The 12,861-nt window shown below is 42.0% G+C and overlaps 1 protein-coding gene across 4 annotated transcripts in view; it reads left to right on the forward strand.

Annotated features, from left to right (window-relative positions):
• Positions 1 to 12,861, forward strand: part of LOC119649762 (regulating synaptic membrane exocytosis protein 1) — a 692,290-nt gene that overhangs the window by 666,362 nt on the left and 13,067 nt on the right. The window lies entirely within an intron of this gene.

A 12,861-nucleotide genomic window follows, 5' to 3' on the forward strand; every position in this document is an offset into this window, starting at 1 on the left:
GTTCACGGTGGCTGCATAGATCTGTTTCCACATATCGGTATTAGGTCAGTTGCGTCCGCATAGCAAGCTTCTCTTTCTTCCTCTTTTCCAGGTAGAATCGCATTTGTAAGGTATCTAATTCTTCTCATTAAGTAAGTTGCTACACTGTCCTTTCCGGCTAACCGGGCTAGCAAAACTGAAATGGAGAATATATCACAAGTCTAGTGAAGCCTCAAAAATTCGTGCCTCGACCTGATTTCTCAAAGCCGCGAATGGATTCGAAGTCTATGACTCCTTATCACTTAGGGACTTACAATCCATTGTTTTCATCTTCACGTATTTTGGACACCCCTGATGTAGTAAATAACTATCACAGGCTCTCCCACCACGACAAGGTGATGTCCGGGGAAAGCAGAGTGTGAGGGAGAGGCTGACTCACACATTTAAACCCCATTTCGAAAATATTTAGCGCCGAGCGGGAACGAACTCAATGCTGTTGCTATTGGAAAGAACAGAAGAGGCGTTAGAATACAAAAGAACTAGGCGACCGCCTAGGGGGCAAAATCTTGTAGTAACCACTAAGATATTTCAGAAAAGTTTTACATCATCTTCACAGACTACACTTCACTAGATTAATCCATATACAGGTACGATAAACCACCATGTGCAATATAGTGCGTCAACCACTCCTAGGCGTAACTTGCCAACAAGCTTACACTCCTCCGTCAAGTAGTCTGAGGATGACACACTTATCGGCCGTTCTAGATTAGTGGTTCCCATTGCATGGAATAGTCCGAAATGGATTGAGCGCACTTTGAATGTGTAACCTATCCACTGCCACTTCCGCTTTCTGGTGAACAAATCGACGGTTATCTGTTGTTAAACCAATCAAAAACCGTTTTCGATAAAAAAAAACTTGTAGTCGGGAGGTCAGTTTCTATCCAAGACCCTGTTAACTAACAAAAAATTTCGAAATTCTTTAGGTATCAAAATACCTAAAGTGTAAAGTCTCCAGGCATGTAAGGAAAAATGTGGGCTCATTTCCCCGCACTACCAACCATTTCCACACGATACACCTCGACATAATAGGGCCTTTGCAGAGACTGGCACAGTTACAGGTATTGCCTCACAATCATCGACAGGTTCACGCGGTGGCCTGAGGCAATATCTCTGAAAGGCATTACGGCGCAATCTTCTGCCGAAGCCCTCTGTCGAGAGTGGATACCTCGCTTTGGCGTCCCTGCAGTGATCATCACTGACCAGGGAATGTAATTTGAATCCACCCTTTTCTCGGAGTTAGGCAAACTCCTGGGTTTTAAACGCCAGCGGACTACTGAATACCACCCACAATCCAATGGGATGCTAGAACGTTGGCACCGGACGCTGAAAGCCGCCATTATGGCACGCGACGATCCGTCCTGGACTCAAGTCTTGCCTCTCGTCCTACTCGGCCTACGTACAACCCGCCGAGAGGAATTTGCTGCCAGCCCCGCAGAGCTGGTATACGGGGAGAACCCAAGACTCCCAAGCGATGCAGTCTTCGACAAGAGATCGGGTCTTACAGAGTCGGGGTTGGTGCGTCTGCTGACGCATCAAAGCGCCGCGATCTCTGACGCATCAAAGCGCCACCCCCCACCCGACACTCGTCCACACCTGCCTGTTCGCCCAAGGAACTGGACACGTGCACGCACGTTCTGGTCGGGACGGATGCCGTCCGGAAGCCTCTGCAGCCTCCATATGAGGGCCCGTACCGCGTTCTCGAGCGGAGAGAACATTTCTTCCAGCTCGAGATCGGCGGACGTAAAAAGGCGGTCTCTCTGTCCAGGCTGAAACCCGTGTGCGCCCCGAAGCAGCGTCGTGTCCGCTTTGTGGATTGACGGTGAACGAAGTTCCGAGATCGGTCGCCGAAACCCCCTAGGTTTCATCTGGGGGCGGAGTGATGTGGCGCGGCAGGATTCGAAAGCGGACAAATAGATGGCGTGGAACTCTCCACCTTTCAGAACTCGCCACGGGAGTGGAGGATTAGCGGCGAGAAAGTGCCGTTGGTTGGGACAGAAGAGACCGCATGAAAATAAGCCGGTCTCTTCTGTCTCCAACCCTGGCTGCGTACAGTTCTTTTCTTTTGTAAACGCTTCGGTTACAATTAGTGCTAAAAAAACCTAGTTCTTTGCTACAATTAGTGCAAAATAAAAAACCTAGTTCTTTGTTACAATTAGTGCTAAATAAAAACCTTTCTTTCTTCATTGGACGCAGGGCCTTTTTAATCAAAAGAATCATAAGAATCGGTATCCAAATACCTAAAATTCCATCAGCTGCATAATTAGCGAACCCAGCCTGCCGAACTCATTCATTTTGGTTGAGTTTGCGCTGGTATTGGTTATCTTGTTGCATGTTGGCCGGGTTATTTCTTTTTTCCTGGTGTCAGTTCCTCCTATTGGTTCTTCTGTGACATTTGCTACGCTGAAAATGGATCTTTTCTTTGCTTTGATTCTCTACCGGTTCTTCGTGGTGATCTTATTATCCTCGTGTTGTTTTTGAATGGATCTGCCAATGTTGACGAAAGACCCTTCGGAGGTTATATTTACCCCCAACGTTAGAGTAGCGATCTCTATCCTGAGTTGTGTTTCGCGTTCTGCCGTGCTTAGTTTACTTCGTCCTCTTGTGTTCTGAGATTTCTAGTCTTTGGATAATTTACTTGGGCTGCGCTACATAAACTCCACTTCAAAAAGTTAAATAAATTTCCTCTCTTCATTCAGCCTTGAACCCGGTGGCGATCGTTCGCAAGCAGACACGACAGCAGTGATCTATCAGAACGATAGCAATGACCTAATCAGAACTGGTCAGCACTTCTCTATAGGGTTACTGTAACTCGTAGCTGCTAATATCGTTGGTAATAATAATAATAGTAATAATAACCAGTCTGGAGCGAAAGCTTTTGGTTCGGACCCAAGATTTAAGCACAGCTTACTGCAGATTCCTTCCTTTTTTTTATTTTAAAAATTAAAGAAAAGTAGCACCGGTTGGAAATCGAACCACAGTTCCAAGCGCCTGAGACAGATAGCACTGAGGTATACTCGCCATCAGCTCGCACTTCTCTTTATGAGTTATTATAGCTCACAGTTTGTAGTCACCGGTATCGTTAACAGAAAAAAACCCCTGATTATAATTCACAGTTCACTAAAGAAAAAATTCACAGGACAAAGCCAATGAAAAGTCTTGGTTTTCAATTAAGGGTTCGTCTGTCTGTCACACGCAATTCCCTAGGAAACAGTTAGAGCTATTGACATCAAATTTGGTGGAGAGGTGAGAACTGTGAACGCTCACATCATTCTACATGGAATTTAAGAAGGGGGGGGAGGTCCCCATAGATGGAAAAGGGGGTATACATTTCATCCACTGTTTCCGGAGAACACCCTTGCGTTCTTTTCAATTTTGACTTTCGGCATGCGGCTCTCCTGCCAGGTGGACTGACAGATCTGCAATTGAACCGGACCCCCCTTTCCGATCGATGTTTACAATACCTTCATTGGCCAAAACTATATCTAACTGAGCGAATGCTTCTAGGAAGCTTTGCTTGCAACATTACACCCATATCGCTACTCCACCCGTCGAATCTATGACCTATACCTATACGATGAAAGCCGCTAGTGCGCGCCTTTTCGCAGTGTACAAAGATCAAGCATATGCAGCACTTTTATAGAGGGATCTGTTCTCGTAGACGGCAAGCAACCCATCCAATTTGAGTTTCCTCTGCACCCAGCAATTTCTGTGCTGCCACAACTGGCAGTCGCATTGTGTGGATTTGAGTGTCCCCATGAGTTTTTTTCATTCATCTTCCTTCAATCTGATCCTTAGCGAGTAACTGCTAATTGAAAGTTTGGAATTCTCCACTTAAAGTTCCTCCCCTTTGAATGTGGGTTGCCGTCAAGACCAAAATTTTTCTCATAAATCTTTGCCTACCATTTTTCAACAGTTGAATGACTCCCAGAAGGTTCGCCTGAATTAGTCAACTTCAAACTTTTGCAATGCTTTTTAAGATTTTGTTTATGCTACAATTCAAGCTAGAAATGACGTCATAGACCTTGATGTGGAACATTATACTGAAAAATTTGGTGGAAATCCTACTATTATTAATGAAGTTTCAATAGGCTAAATTTTACTTTTGGACTTGGAATGACTTTAACCTGAATAATCAAATGTCTTGCATTGAAGTAAATTGGCGGCATACTCAGTGCATGTAGTAGGAGCTATATACAATTGAAACTATCGTTCAGACAAATATGCTTACACGAAAAATCCATAAAACCTTTCACACAGGCGCCGAGCAATAGCGTAAATTTTATATTGCAGGTTACGAATGAAAATTACTAAAAAATATGGCATGAATAGGATGCTTTCCTATATTTATCGAAAATTGCAAATGAAATAGATGATTCAACTATTTTTTTTCAAAATGCAAACAACTTCGAAGTCGAATTTGAACAATAACTCAATTTATAATATTTAGCAGGGCACGTTTGCTACACCCACTCCATTTAAGGAGTAGGTGAGAGAAATTACGCACTAAGCTAAAAACAAGTCAGGAAATCGGAAGCTGGGTTTTTCAGGTATGAAAGGCTTTGTGTATTTTTTTTTACAAAGCCATTTGAGTGCGCATTTGTCACATTAGCACCTAGCACGTAATATATACGTGTACATATATTATGTGAGAATTAACATTCAAAATTTTGAATTTGCACAGAAGCGACAACTTTGACATGTTATAACTTTGTTAATAATAGTGCGATTTCCATCAAACCTGGTAGGATCATCTCCTTTTTCTTCAGCCTTTGTCCCGTTCACAAGCGGGGTCGGCTCGACGTGATCGGTTTTGCCATTTAGGTTTATCAAATGGCTGATCTGGATGCAATCTGAAGGCTTTTAAATCCCCATCGTATCAAGCCACCGTTGTTTCGGCCTGCCTTTTGGTCGTTTACCATCAACTTCCATGTTCAGACCAATCTTGGCAAGTGAATTCTCCTCGTTAGCACGAATTGCGTGACCATACCATCGAAGGCGCCCCTCTCGCAATTTTTCCACGATCGGTGCAACCCCACAAAGGGCGCGAATATTCTCATTTCGGATGTGATCAAAACGTGTCACGCCACTAGTCCAACACAATTTCTTCGCCTCCATTACCACAAGACGCCGTTCATTGTCTTATACAGTCGGCTAACACTCAGAATCATAAACGGTGACAAAACGGACGACATTGCGGTAAATTTTAGATTTGAGACGTTCGTTGATACGTCGATCACAAAGAACGCCACTTCATCCAGGTTGCGTTCATTCGTGGAGCAATTTCATAACGCAATTCTCCATTGGCTGATGGCGTTGACCCGAGGTATTTAAATCGGTCAGTTCTGGCCAGATCACTGCCGTTGACAGTGATTGTGCCTGTTTCATGGGGACCGGTCGTCAAAAATTCATTTTTGTTTAGATTCAATCTGAGACCGTGTTGCATGAGGCGATCATTCCATTTTTGGACAAGTTGGTAGGACCATGCTCTATGTTATAGCCTTTCGTGATTCCAAAATAAACTTAAGGGGGTTTTGCAGTCAATTACTAAAAATTATATTGACATATTGTTATTAACCTTACTTTAATAGATATCGGTATGAAGGGTATTTCGGAGCATAGGTACCAGACAGTGCTGGCATCTTGATTTTTCGGGTAGGTAGCTTCTAAGAATGGGTGCGTGAAAGAAATGATCACTTTCAGCTTCCCGCACTCCCCCACCCCTTTCCAACTAATCTTAAAAGTAAAACAGATTTAGAAAAGTAAAGATATTTTATTTCAGTATATTCGGTAAAAAGAAATTTGCTCCGCCCCTTAGCATGTATGGGACCCCCCTTAGATTCGACTTAGAGTGTTGCAACTCACTGTATACGTGAGCGTTCACAGCTCCCACCTTTTCACCAAATTTGGTATCAATCGCCATAACCGCCTCCCAGAAAAGCGCGTGCGGCAAACAGACGGACAAGCGAACAGTAAACCGGTTTTAATAAGCTTTTGTACAATATCAAATGATAGGACGATGACGAAAGCAATGAAATACCTCAATCAATCATAACTTCATAAATATATTACTAATGGGAAAAATTCCAAAGTCAATTTTCGGAAACCTCATTTGAAGTGGAACTTATATCCTCAATAATGCTGAATACAATATTAGATTCAACGTTGCGGACTTTATAGAACTGAAAATCGGATCGAAACGAAACACATCCGCAGTTCACTGGCAAAATTCATATAAAACATGTCTTTCTATCACCAATCAAAATATGAAGCTTACTAGAACTTTGCGGAAATGTGTAAATTGCCAGCACTTTGTCTTTGCATAATCAAATCATGAAGGGAAGATATAATAAGGGGACTCTGTGAAGAATGGGGGTAGCATAATGATGTTTGACTCTAATTACACTTACCGAGTTCCTTGCCAAAAATATCAGGGTTTCATGATTCACCCCGAATATATAAACCAAACATTTCCTAGTAATAAAGATACAGAATTAGGATTCAGCCTGAAAATGAAAGCAAGCTATTCAACAAAACCGAAGCTATATATATACATTACAGTACCGAGCAAAACTGGAGACGAAACTGAATAAACCCAATAAAAATTGCAAAAAAACTCAGTTAAACCTATTTTGAAATTGTTTTCTTTTTATGAAATTCTTAAAGGAAAAAAAGTTAATTCGCGGAAAAATAAATCATGGTTGGATGGTTTTCTAAGATGCTTTCCAATGGTTTTAAAAATAGACATCACCAATTATTTTCTTGGCAAAATAATCCTTTCAAAGCTTAAAAGTTAGGCTATTTTTCTGCCCAAGTTCTGCGTCAACCATTTGACCAAGCGAGTAACCTCTTCCTTAACTCCATTATTGGTGATAATCATATTTCACCCAAGTGTCCTTTTACTTATGAGATTAAGTGGGGCTAGGCCAGGCCTGCAAGAGGGTAAGCGGTAACAATCCAGCCGAAATCTGTCAATAGTTTCCGGGAGTGGCGAGAGACGTGAGTCCGAATGTTTTGATGGAGTAACCTCACATCTTCCGTAGCCTACACAATGACGAAATCTATGAGCGATACCATGACCATCCGGTTATGGATAAAATCCGGCTCAATAGCTTACGGGCTTAATCCGTATGTATCCGAAAAGTATATAAGGGCAATATCTATGGTAGAAACAGAAGAGGAGGAGTGATGGCGTAGGCCAGGACGCCAGACAGCTTTTAGGGATATCGAATTGGGGGACCTCGGGGCAAAACCGGGATGTCTGGAGTTTCTTATTAAAGCAGGCCTAGACCGGTTATCGGTTGTTGCGCCGTTGATGATGATGAACCTCACATCTTTGGACCATCCTTTTTGGACGGTTTTGAATTGCTTGGCCTGACGGTTGGCGTGACTTTGCCAAAAGACTTAGTTTGTTTAAATTTGTCTGGCTTCTGCAAAGTTGAGTCACGCCATTCGAGTGATAGCTTTTTAAGTTTCAGGTATGAATTAATGCATCCACGTTTCATCGCCCGCCACGCATTTTTTCAGTTGCCTGTACATTGTTGCTAAAACTGATGAGGATATTAAACGCCTTTCCGCTTATGGTTTTCTATGAGCAATCTGGGTACCCACCGCACACACACCTTGTTAATGGACAGTTAGTTCTTCGGTCAAAATCCTCTGAATTATGATGCTGCACATCTCACAAACCGAAGCAGCAAGTTTTTTTATGATAATCCTCAAATCTTCTAACAGTATACTCTCGACCTTTTTAACAACCACATCTGAAACTAACAGCCTTCCACTCCACCCTTCATTGTGAAATTCCTTGCGACTTTCCTGAATCGCCGGCGGCATTTCCGAACATCTGCTGTGAGTTTTTCCAAATAAACTGGCTTGGCACTTCAGGTATGAAAGGTTTTGTTGATTTTTTTATGTAAGAATATTTGGCTACACGATGGTTCCACGTATATAGCTATAGCTAGAAGTGCATATACTTTGAATATACCCCATATTCAATTCGATGTGGTACTGATATTTTACATCTTCTGGAGTAATAATTTGACGCGAAAAAGGCAATTCGACTTACTATAACTTTTTTAATAATAGTAGAATATTCATTAAACTTTCCAGTATGATACTCCCTACTCCCTCCCTACTACCTTATCTTAGGAACAACCCTCGTAAGTCAAACCATAGTTCCCAGTTTTTAATTTTTAACAGGGAGCTCATTTCATACGTGTTTGAGCATGATGACGCCATTTACATAACTGTTGAAATACCGGATGTCTTCTCTATGTATTAATTTAACTAGCCTTGGATATCATGCAAGTGACAGTACGTCAGACATACACATGCGCGCCCAATTCTTAGCATCTCTTCTCTGCATCAATTTTTGTGGTCTTTAATGAATTTCAACCTAGCGATAGATGACTCAGTGATTAGAGCATTTCGGGATTCAAATCTAACTGGTAGCAGTGCGATTTTTTTTATACTGAGAGCTAGCTAATCCTGAGACAAATCAGAGTAGCAACCACTGGCAGTCGCAATGCTAACCACATTGCCTTCTAGTATACCGTTATACTCTTCAATTAAGTGCTCTAATATGCTTCAAAGTCTACATCCAAAACTGAACTGTTACGCAATCAATTATTATTATTTTTCGAGTTGCCAACATCTCGACAGATCGGATCTTACCTAAAACCAAGCATTTACGCTCAGACGATTCTACCTGCATACAAATAAATATAAAGAGGCTCTAGTGGTGGTGGCCGGTGGTATGTTAATGGGAGAATCCGTGAAGAACTTCCTGCAACATCGAGCACGTATGCAGAGTCGTTCATTTCTGCATCGTTTGAACCAGACTGTGCCAAATTTCCTTGATTTCCTGAGCCAATGGCTCATAGTTCACCTTCTTCTCCACGTATTTCCATTGAATGCGATAGGGGGCAGCAATATCTATAATAGACGCGCTATATGGCGATCAGTTAGAGCTTCCCGATTCAAATACATGTTGTAAGCAGAACAATGGAGTACTACCTGCGATAGCAATGCATCCATAAATGGGCGATCCAACGTCGAACCAGACATTCTACGTTGATCGTTCACCGCAGCTCTTTAATTTTGGCTTTTTATAAGCCCAGGTGGTGACCACTCCATCTTGGATGGCGCACATTCATTATTAGTATTAACAGTTTGGTCTTACAAGATTCTTATCTGACGGAAGAAGGCCGATCTGACTGATTGATCGCTTCACTATCCATTCGCTGACGTCTTTATTAAAGAGTTTTGCAGCACCCTTGAAGCTTGAAGCTGCCTGGCAGTGAGCCTATCGCAGTCTATTGCCGATCCGATTTTTCTTATATAATGGCCTATGATGAGGAATATCCACCCTCGGGTAGTAGCCAAAATTCTTCGAAAAATGCTCCTCTTCATGAGGATCCTATGATAAGACCTTTCGAACGAACCACTTTTCCCAAGGTGAAATTTATAACCACTGCTCGCTGTCAGCAGTTGTTCAAAAAATGTCCTCGTCGTAAATGCTAGGGATTGTAATTCTTGACCCATTATAGAACGGTTTAAAAGTTGCAACCTCCTCATTGACTAGTTTTCAAATATTGAAAAATGCTCAGGATTTTTGTTGTTGTTGTTGTTTTCTCTATAAATTATATGGCTTGGGCATATACATACATATCCAGTTGTATTTTTTAGCGGTATGTGTTGGACAACTGAGAAAAGTTAATGAATGGGAGAAACGCAGTGAAAACAGCTGACGATACGCCCTGAGATTGTGACGATTGGCGATCCGTTTGAAGAAAGCACTCGAGGTCTTTCTTTTGGAAACGTTTTTCTTAATTTCGTGCATGGATATTACACAAAAAAGAATACTGAATCATAACATATTGTTTCCTTGGCAGAAAGTTCGGATCTTTCAAAATTTACAGTGAAAAAACGTTCCCAGGTTGCGGTTTTCTCTCAATGTACGCTTCGTGGTTTTCAATATCAGCAAAATGTTCCAAGCGGTGATTTCTTACGAAAGAAAAGATGGAGAAATTAGTTCTGCTCAATAGTATTACATGTTGTGCTCGGCGTGTTTGCATTGACTGAATTCATGTCCGTATACGTATTTCAGCAGTAACTAGCCTAGAAATGTCCTTAATATAAATATGTACTATTTTAATTTAATTATCTTAATTTACATATCCCTTTTATGGGGGCTATGGGGTCCTATTTGTTCTATTTAACCTCTTTGAGCACCGTTACCCTCTCCATATTATGGTCAAGTTTTACATTATCCTGTGCGACTCCAGAATTAATATGAGTTTTTCTGCCACGTTTTATTAGCTCAACTTCTTTTAAATGTTCCTTGACCTGAGTACTGACTAGCCGTTTGGTTTGCCCTACGTATGTACATGGGCAATCTTCGCAAGACATTCTGTTAAGCGATTCTGCCCCCTCGTATCTTGCACCTTCCTTAATAAGATATGGATTAGAGTTGCCTGAAATCCATTTTTAGTAGCTACATCCACAATATATGACTTTTCTTTTTTAAATCTTTCTTTAGTAAAAGGTATAGCCAAAAGTCTGTGCACCATGAATTGGTAGGTGACCACTTTATGGTGGTGTGAGTGGTTAGACGTCCTGACGATAGTATTATACATTCCGTACTCGATGGCTTATATGTGGATATATGTCTGTTATTCTCCTTTAATATTTTGATCCTCCTTCATCATTAAATTTATATTGGGGTGACCCTTGTTGATTTGGTCAAGTATATCTAGCTTATCTCCCTCTTTTACAATGGTCAGAACGTTATGTGGATGACCTATTCTCTAACAGACTCCTAAGTTAGTCATCAGTGTCAGCATACAACTCATCTAAGTACATCAAGTGTATCAGCTCGCACTTAGCACGTAGGCCAGACATTGTTGCAAAACCATGCCCTCTAACATCATTCAGAAGCTATAAAAGGGTGTGCCACCTTTCCATGACTGTTGCAAGTTTTAATTAGTTTGAAATCAATGCGGTACAATCAATATAGTAACTTACGAGATTTCTTTGGCCTGCTCCACAACTATCGAGCTGATAATAAGTTGCTCTTGACAGCCACACCATTGCGAACTCTTGGCCGCGTTCGAGAGAAGAATCCTCAGAAGAATTTTTGGTCCCCTACATGAAGATGGACGATTCCGTCGCCTACATAACGACGAAATTTATGAGCGATACCATGACCGTCCGGTTATGGATAAAATCCGGCTCAATAGGTTACGGTGGGCGGTTCACTTAATCCGTATGGATGAGGATGATCCACCCCGGAAAGTCTATAAGGGCAATATCTATGATAGAAAAATAAGACGATGCAGACCCTGCCTAAAATGGAGTGATGACGCCAGACAGCTCTTAGGGATATCGAATTGGTGGACCTCGGCGCAACACTAGGATGTCTGGAGTTCCTTATTAAGGCAGCCTAAACCGCCCTAATCGGCCTTATGTCTGCGGGGTATCGCACCGTGTCCTGTTTAGGGATAAGGTAGGTAATATAGTGATGAAGGCTAAAAGTTCCTGCGTCTAACTAATGGCCTGCTTTATGCTATGTGATAACTGATGTGTATACTGGTGAAATTTTTATACTAGAAATTCTGTACACGAGCCAGACCAGCATCCCTCTAGTTCTTCGAGCTCCCAAATTTGGGCCTTCAGCGATAATTGACACAGCATGCTTAGCATGCTGGACGGGTAACCTCCAAAGTCCCCCTCAAATACTTTTGCTTCCGTCATCGAAAATCGCACAGTCCGGTCGCTTAGTTCGTTGAGTGATCTGAAAAAACTCCACTAATTTCTCGCGTATGTTACATTCTGTACACGTCTGAAGTAACCTTCGTGATACCATCCCAACTTCACTGCGTACGGCAGAAAGTTTTTACTTTAGTGTGTCGACAATTTCACCTACGAGTGTCTCATGGGAAATGGCATAGTTCCGGTATACCACCTGCACTTTGTACAAAACAATATCCTGCCTTAATGAGTCGAAATTCCCGACGAATTTTCAATGGTTGATTTCTTCGGCCATTCAAACCCATAACGCGAAAGTGAATTTTCTGGCAGGGCAATCTGACAACCGGAACTGCACCATAATACACAAGGGACTCTAGTCACACAGCACACAATCGGAGACACAATCTCATTATTGATTTGAAATAGAATTCTCGGAGTTGCTGAATATGCATAGAACCCAGAAATACCTTGTCCATGCAAAGAATCCATTTCCGAAAACTCTATTCACGCTCTTTGAAACTCGTGTCAAACCTCAGCGGAGACTTCAGCGGATAGTGAACCCGGCTAGGCTAGAGATGTACGCTATTGTACGTTTTCACACTTCTAGTCCATAAGATCCCAGGTCTACAGAAACTCAGGTTACCTTAACAACCGTTGTCTGCAATTCATCACAGTGTGGTCCGTAGGTTACACCAGCGCAGCGGCCAAACGCCTCTTATTTTAATTGATCAAGGGTGTGAAGTGGCGCGACGTGCTCCAGGCTTTGGTACTTCCATTGACCCATCAGCACTTTCACAATACTGAATGGGTATTCTATGAGAATTCAGCTGCCATCCTCCAGGCAAAGGCAAAGCAGAAATTATGCAAGCCAATTTGCCGGCTTTCGTCACTTTGGCCAAATTGCCACCCTATTCTTTGGATATTAATTCGATGGACTATGATGTCTGGTTGGTTTAAACCTGCCAAAAAATTGGGACAGTTCAGCAATCATTGCACCCTGTGAACCCAATTGTCAATAGACGAACTGCGAGGTATTTCCAAAAAGAGTAAGGTGGCCACTATGCAACCTAA

Source organism: Hermetia illucens, chromosome 2, assembly GCF_905115235.1.
Source record: "Hermetia illucens chromosome 2, iHerIll2.2.curated.20191125, whole genome shotgun sequence".
NCBI classification, from domain to species: domain Eukaryota; kingdom Metazoa; phylum Arthropoda; class Insecta; order Diptera; family Stratiomyidae; genus Hermetia; species Hermetia illucens.